The sequence below is a fragment of the Chiloscyllium plagiosum genome, chromosome 22 (assembly GCF_004010195.1).
Source record: "Chiloscyllium plagiosum isolate BGI_BamShark_2017 chromosome 22, ASM401019v2, whole genome shotgun sequence".
Lineage (NCBI taxonomy): Eukaryota > Metazoa > Chordata > Chondrichthyes > Orectolobiformes > Hemiscylliidae > Chiloscyllium > Chiloscyllium plagiosum.
The window spans coordinates 14,407,239-14,415,895 of record NC_057731.1 but is presented as its reverse complement, the minus strand read 5'-3'; positions in this window follow the sequence as shown (position 1 = coordinate 14,415,895).

Below are 8,657 nucleotides of genomic sequence, written 5' to 3'. Positions count from 1 at the left end.
CTTGCCTGGATGATCATGGTTAGTCATTCGATTAGGTGCTGCACCTGAAATGTCAAGGGGAGTAATTCACCAATCAAAACGAAGAAAATACTATCAAACCTCAAAAAAAGAAAGGGTTGATATAGCTCTCTTACAGGAAACAAACCTACCGGATAAAGAGCACTTAAAATTACAACAAGGAGGATTCGATCAGGCCTTCTTTTCATCTTTTAGTTCAAAAAGTAGAGGAGTAGTCATTCTCATTCGGAAGAACCTTCCTTTCAAAATATTAAGTCACATAAAAGATGAATCTGGACAATATATATTGATCAAAGCTCTCATAAATGGAGAGGAGTATGGAATTTTTAATCTTTATTGTTCCCCGGCACACCCCTTCAAATTTATAACGGAAGCATTCTCCAAACTGATGGCTTTTGGGGCGCATCACACAATTATAGGAGGAGATTTTAATTGTACTATGGACCCAGAGATAGACAGGATACCCAAGAATACTGTGGGTATATCTCTTAGATCCAGACAATTGGTGGGTTTGAATAAGGAGCTAGGGTTAGTAGATGTGTGGAGTGCCTTCATCCGCAGGGCAGAGACTTTACTTTTTACGCTAACCCACATAAGTGTCATACTAGAATTGATATGTTTTTTGCACCCTCGACCTTTTTGAACTCCATATTATCCTGCAAAATAGGTACTATAATAATCTCTGATCATGCTGCAGTATATATGGAAGTTAAGGCTAGGGGTATTGAGACAAGCCCCTGACATTGGCGTATGGATTCCTTCTTTTTTTTTATAGATATTTTTATTAGAAATTTAACATTTTTACAAGTTTACAAAAATAAACAAAACTCTCAGATATAAATAGACTCAGTCTTACTGGGTCGCCGCCATCTTGGATCCCCCCCATGGATTCCTTCTTAATGAAAGATAGTAAATTCGTAAAATATTTCTCTCAAGAATTTAAAGCCTTTTTGGAAATTAACTCAGGTACGGCCAGTAACCCGTCGATGATGTGGGAGACCATTGGCTTATGCGCAAGGTCTCATTATTTCATACTCGGCGACACAGAAAAAACAAAAGGGAGAACAACAGCGTTTACTCGAGGCTCGCTTGAAGGCAGCGTATGTTGACAGGCCCTCTATTGCTAAGTTACAAAGGATTACAGCCCTTAGGACAGCCTTGAATACTACACTTACCCAAATGGCAAAGAGGGAAGTATTATTTGCAAAGCAAAGATTTAATGAATACAGCGATAAGCCTGGTAGATACCTAGCGTATCTCACAAGGAGGAGAAAAGAGGCCCCTCAAGCTATCACGTCCATTAGGGTAAGTGCTGGTACTTTGACTCATGACCGCAAAAGGATTAATACAGCCTTCAGAAAGTTTTATTCTGATCTGTATAAATCACAGGATTGTGAAGACAGAGCTAAGAAGATGTAGTCCTTTTTTAAAAGCCTGGCCTTTCCGGACTTAACCCCAGAACAGGTGTCGATCCTGAATGCTCCCCTGACAACCCAGGAAGTACTTGATGCAATCAGATGCTTCAGAGCGGTAAAACACCTGGCCCAGATGGATTCCAGGTTGAAGTCTACAAAGAGTTTATAGGGGTACTGGCTGGTACACGTAATTATTCATATAGTCAGAGCTGGATAAAAACAAGGACTGCAGTTGATGGAAACCAGAGACTAGATGAGAGTGGTGCTGGAAAAGCACAGTAGGTTAGGCAACATCCAAGGAGCAGGGAAATCGATGTTATTGGCAAAAGCCCTTCATGAGGAATAGAGGCAGGGTGCCTGCAGAGTGTAGAGTGCCCTCTCATTTATCCCTCCACTCTGCAGGCACCCTGCCTCTATTCCTGATGAAGGGCTTTTGCCCGAAACGTCGATTTTCCTGCTCCTCGGATGTTGCCTGACCTGCTGTGCTTTTCCAGCACCACTCTAATCTAGACAAATAGTCAGGGCTGCCTCCCGCATTCGATGAGAGAAGCAAATATTTCTCTCAATCTTAAAAAAGGAAAGGCCCCAGAAAATTGTACATCATACAGACCAATATCTTTGCTAAATGTAGATTTTAAAATTCTTTCTAAAACATTAGCATTAAGGCTGGAGAAGGTTTTACCATACATCATAAAAGAGGACCAGACGGGGTTTATCAAGGGCCGTAGATCATCTAATAATATTAGAAGGGTTTTAAATGTGATTTAAGTCTGTCATCAGGAAAGAATACCGAGAATAGTAGTCTCTTTAGATGCAGAGAAGGCATTCGATTGAACTGGAAAAGTTTGGTGTCGGTGAGGTATTCGCCAAATGGGTCTCAATATTGTACAATGACCCCAAAGCAGCCATGATTACTAATGGTTTAGGCTTGAATAGCTTCAGTGTGGGTAGGGGCCGTCCTCAGGGATGTCCTCTCTCACCGTTATTACTCACGCTAATAATTGAACCACGAGCAGAAGCTATACAAGCCGATTCTAATATAATGGCTCCGAGGGTTGATTCAGGTAAGCATAAAATTACCCTTTATGCAAATGATGTTGTTCTTTGTCTTAGTAATCCTTTGATATCCGTGTCTCGCTTGATCCAAGTAATCAATTTATTTAGTGTGTTCTCAGGTTACAAAATCAATTTCACAAAATCGGAGGCCATGCCGATGGGTCTCGCTAGTATGTCCAATTTATCAGACAGATCTTGCTTTCTGGAGGGTTTTTTATATTTAGGTATTTTTATCACCCCAGTATTTGGTCAGCTGTACAAAGCCAATTTTGTGCACCTATTAGAGAGAATAAGGCAGGACCTTCAATGCTGGGGGGAATCTCCCGATACCTTGGTTAGGCAGAATAGCTCTAATTAAAATGAATATTTTGCCTCGTCTCTTATCCCCTATGAGAATGCTTCCTGTGATATTGCCGAGGCCAGCATTGCGTAAGCTATACGGTTGGCTTGGTTCTTTCATTTGGAATCATAGATGGCCCCTTATTCAATTAAAGAAGCTGCAGCTTCCACAAGCAAGGGGAGGACTGGATTTTCCAGACTTTAGGAAGTATCAGCTGAGTTCTCTATTAAGCTACGTAGCCGACTGTGTCTCGTGTGACCTGCAATCAATCTGGCTGGACATTGAGGCTTCTCAAGCAAAGTGTCCCCTCATTGATCTCTTATTTTTAGATAAGATGAATGTTATAAAAAACCTATTATATTAAATACAACTAAAGCCTGGAAGATAATGCGACAAGACAAGGGTAATTCACAAAAAACCTCTCCTTATACTCTAGAGTGGGAGCATGGGATTTTCAACTGGGGCACACAGACACTTCATTTAAAACCTGGAGGTCCAGGGGTATTTCTTGCTTCGGTGATCTGTTTGATAGGGAGGTTATGATGTCTTTTGAACAACTGCACCAGATATTTGGACTGCCTAATGGAGACCTTTCTCGATATTTCCAAATTCGAGATTATATACAGAAGAAGACCACATTATTAGATAGCTCTTATAAATCGGATAGGGAAAGAAGAGTGTTATGGCCAATGGGTCCACCCTCGGTCAGCACCCTTTATCACTCATTACAAAACAAAATATCGAAAGACATGGAACAATTGTTTAAAACATGGAATCAGGAATTGGGGTTGGAAATCCCTTCAGAAATGTGCGACGACATCTGGGAAAATGCCAGAAAGATCTCCATTTGTAATAGAACCCAAGCTATTCAATTAAAGATACTCCATAGGACTCATATAGCACCGGAATGACTGGAAAGGTTTAGGGCAGGAACATCTCCACTGTGTCCTAAATGTAAAATAGAAGTGGGCACTCACACACACTGCTTATGGACATGTCATAAGATCTGCAAATACTGGACCAGAGTAGCAAATGCGCTGTCAGAAATCTTGGGAGCGGAAATTAGAGTAGATCCAGTATCTCTTCTCCTGAGCTTTTCGAACTTGCCCTCCCTGGATGTGCACGGGAGGAAATTATTTTCCATTCTCTCCTTTTGTGCAAGGAAAAATATCTTAGTAAATTGCGAAGCTGAGAGCCCTCCAGGACTTTCGAATTGGCACAGGTTAATCATGGAATGTATTCCCCTTGACTTCCTTACAAATATGGTGCACCAAAAAACTGAATTATTCTATAAAATATGGCAGCCCTTCCTGAACTATATAGATACAAATATTTTGGCCATATTGTCAAAGGCTTTTATCTAGTTGTGGTAGTGGTTCTGGCTGGTCCGGGGGCCCCCGGGGGGAGGAATTGTGTATGAATACGGGTTTTATTATGACTTGATGTTAATCATTCTGAGCATATACTTCATTATTTAATTACTATGTGTTTTTGAGTAATGTAAGATATTCTATTATATGCTTTGGTTATTTGTAGGCTAGATTAGTACTTAGTTGAGTTTTTTTTGTTTGTTGTGCTTTGGTTATTATTTATTTAATATTTAATTGTATATTAGTGTTTATATTTGTTTGTGTTATTTTGTAAGTTTGTAAAAAAATGTTTAAAAAATTTCCTTTCTCTTCAATAAAAATATTTATATTAAAAAGGTACTTGGATGTGTACTTGAAGTGTTGTGGCATTCAAGGCTATGAGCCTAGTGCTGGAAATTAGAACTTGTGTAGGTAGTAGTATATTTTTTGGCAGCAAGACTCCTTCTTTGATGTATGATTCTCTGCTACACTGTCAAAGTTACAGTCTTTTATACGTCAAACCAAGACTCCACGTGACATCTCAAGTGGACATTAAATATCTGGTTTGCAGAAACACAAAATTTGCAGCCCAAACTGAAGAATTGGATGCCTTAACCATTATATTCTCAACAAAACATAACTCGCGGCATATGGAAGTGATCACATATAATTTTCATAAACTGTGTTTTCAATATATAATAAAAATTACTTGTGTTGATATTTGCCTGAACAATGGACACCAAAATATCACCAGAACTATGTGAATAGAGAAAGGTTGAAACTCAATGCTGTTCATCTTTAAAATTTCCAAGGTAATATAGATTTAAACAATTTATTAATATAATTTGTGATCACAGTTGTGTCGATACTAGGCTTTAAGAGGTGTATTTTGTCATTTTTTTTAAGGGAGGTTTTAAGCCATTGGAACCAAACTGACTATTCAAATCCAAAAAGTAAACACCTTTTTAAATTAATTTTAACAACAGTAGAAGAAGCATGAATGGATAGAGTCAGATTCCCACAGAATGAGGATTTTTAGTTTAGCTTTCAGTAGCAGTTGAAGTTGGATGTGGAAGCTTGCTTTTCCTCTCTCTGGTACAGCTAAAACCTGGGGTTTGCTTCCTGCTGCTACAATTGCTTGTGAGATTATTACTTTTACTGAATTTGCCTTTGCCTAGTGTGTGCTTATGGGATTTTACCATATTGGAACAGTTAATGAGTAGTTTATTATTTTGTTAGGTATTTCAATAGAGTTAAAGAAGCTAATTCTTTTCTCTTTATTTAGTTTGTATTTTAACTATAATATATGGATAAAATATGTTTTGCTTCAACCCTGATAGCTTGATCACTCAAATTAGAATGCAATACTTAGTACTTGACTTTAAAGTAAGAAAGAGTTAGGTTCTAGGCTATCTCTTTGACATGTTTCGAGGAGATTTGGTCTGGTCTGTAACACAATCTATAGTTAGTGAAGTAGAAAGATTATGCCTGTCACAGAAATTTATAAAGATTAAACAGGCAAGAAGGGGCATAAATGTTCAATACAAGCATCACAAGAGATCCAAATTGTTGTGGAATGTTGGTCAGGATTGAATTCCATATCAGATAGTGGACACCAGATATTATGGTTTCCTTGCCATGTTCAGTTAAGACATAGGGTGAAATTTCACAAACTATTCCTGTGCATATTCCTGTGCCTGTAGGATAGATAAAAGGGTAAAAGCTACATTCTAATTGTGGGAGTTTGTGTGCCCAAGGTCACACTGATAGCCTTCAATTTGGCTGTCAATTTGATTTTTAAAAATCAGACATTAAAAAGAACTGCCGAGCCCAGTACTAATTAAAGTAATTTGTGTGGAACTAATTGAGGTTATTAATTGCTTGTTAATAGCCATTGCAGAAACTTTATGAGATATCCTGCTGCTTTATGAATCACAGAATCTGTGCAAAAATCTTTCACACTAAAAATTGGCAGTATAGTGATTTTCACTTGGCTGAGTAATATTGTTATGTACACGGGTTTTTGCTATTGGTTTATTTGCTTTCTTCAGATAACATATAGCAGACATTGATTTTGCTATCACTTGTTCAATATTTATTTTTGTTGCTATTCCTCAAAATATTTAAATATCTCCTTTGCCTTCTCCATTATTGTATTTTTGTTTGAATGTAAATAGAGCATTGATCCACCTGTAATATGGAGCTAGGAGAGAGCAGTAGAGTCATAGAGATGTACAACATAAAAACAGACTCTTGGTCCAACTCGTCCATGCTGACCGGATATCCTAAATTAATCTAGTCTCATTTGTCAACATTTGGTCCATATCCCTCTAAGCCCTTCCAATTCATATACCTATCCAGATGCCTTTTTAAATATTGTAATTATACCAGCCTCCACAATTTCCTTTGGCAGTTCATTTCATGCACACACCACCCTCTGTGTAAAAAAGGTTCCCCTTAGGTCCCTTTTAAATCTTTCCCCTCCAACGTTAAGACTATGCCCTTTAGTTTTGGATTCCCCTACGCTGGGGAAAAGACATTGACAATTCACCCTATCCATGCTCCTCATGATTTTGTAAACCTCTATATGGTCACCCCTCAGCCTCGGACACTGCAGGAAAAATAATCCCAGCTAATTCAGTCTTTTCCTACAGCTTAAACCCTCCAACCCTGGCAACACCCTTGTAAACCTTTTCTGAACCCTTTCCAGTTTAACAACAACTTTCCAAACATGCCTGATGAAGGGCTTATGCCTGAAATGTCGACTCTTCTGTTTCTTGAATGCTGGTGACCTGTTGTGCTTTTCCAGCGCCACACTTTTGACTGTGACTCCTCAGCATCTGCAGTCCTACTTTGTCTCAATAGCAGGGAGAACATAATTGAACACAGCTTTCCAAAAGTGACCTCATGAATGTCCTGTACAGTTGCAACATGATTTTCCAACTCCTAAACTGAATGATCTGACCAATAAAGGCAAGTGTACCAAATGCCTTCTTCACTACCCTGCCTACCTGCAATTCCATTTCAAGGAACTAAGAACCTGCACTCCAAGTTATCTATGTTCGGCAATACTCCCCAGGACCTCACCATTAGTCCTGATCTGATTTGCCTTTCCAAAATACAGCACCTCACATTTATCTAGATTAAGCTCCATCTGCTACTCTTTCTTCACTGTCCACTGCGCCTCCAATTTTGATACCATCTGCAAACTTACTAACCATACCTCCGATATTCACATCCAAATCATTTATATAAATTTCAAAAAGCAGTAGACCCAGCACAAATGCTTGTGGCACACTGCTGTTTACAGGCCTCCAGTCTGAAAAACAACACTCCACCACCACCCTCTGTCTCTTATCTTCAAGCCAATTTTATATCCAAATGGCTAGTTCTCCCAATTTTCCATGTGATATAATCTTGTTAACCCGTCTGCCATGCAGAACCTTGTTGAAAAATCCATATAGACAATGTCCATCACTCTGTCTTCATCAATCCTCCTCGTCACTTCTTCAAAAAACTCAAATTTGTGAGACGCAATTTCCCATGCACAAAGCCATGCTGACTTATCCCTAATCAGTCCTTTCCTTTCCACATGCATGTATATCCTGTCCCTTAGAATCCCTTCCAACAAATTGCCCACCACTGACGTCAGGCTCATCGATCTATAGTTCCTTGGCTCTTCCTTGCCACCTCGCTTAAATAATGATTCCATGGGAGATGTAACCAATCTTTTGTGGCCCAGCGACTGTGCCATCAATATCAAAGCTATCTCGCAAGGTGGTGGGAACTCTACTCCAGAAGAAACTGCAGTGAGCCTTGTACAGCCATCCTGTGTAGAATTACAGCCACCCTACAACATCTTCTTGGCCTCTCCAGTACCAATTAACCTCAATGTTTTCTTCAGGTTTCATATTGTTGGCAACTTTTGGTTCCTTCAGTAACATCTCATAGACATCAACTTGTCGGAATTGTCTGATACCACTTTACAATCAGTCAGGAGAAGATTACTATTTTAATCATATATCTGGGTTCTCCAAAGGTTCAAAGTGTGACTGATTTCACCCATGTAGCTGTTGCAGCAATCAGGGAGATTTTTGTCAGATGTAAGGGACTTCATTACTTCCCTCACAAATGGTTTATCATGTAAGGGACATGCGATTTTATAAAGAATTCTTTTTAAGAAGCCAAGGGCTGAAATGAAAAACAGCTGCTTAAAAAAAGTTGTGTTTGAAGACATGGTTGTTTTGAAAATGAAGTAGGCTGACATCCATTACAAGCATCGTATTTAAAAAAAACTGTTTGAACAAGCAGATTAGATTACTTACAGTGTAGAAACAGTTCCTTTGGCAGCTCATTCCATACACGTACCACCATCTGCGTGAAAACGTTGCCCCTTAGGTCTCTTTTATATCTTTCTCCTCTCACTCTAAACCTATGCCCTCTAGTTCTGGACTCCCCAACCCCAGGGAAAAGACTTTG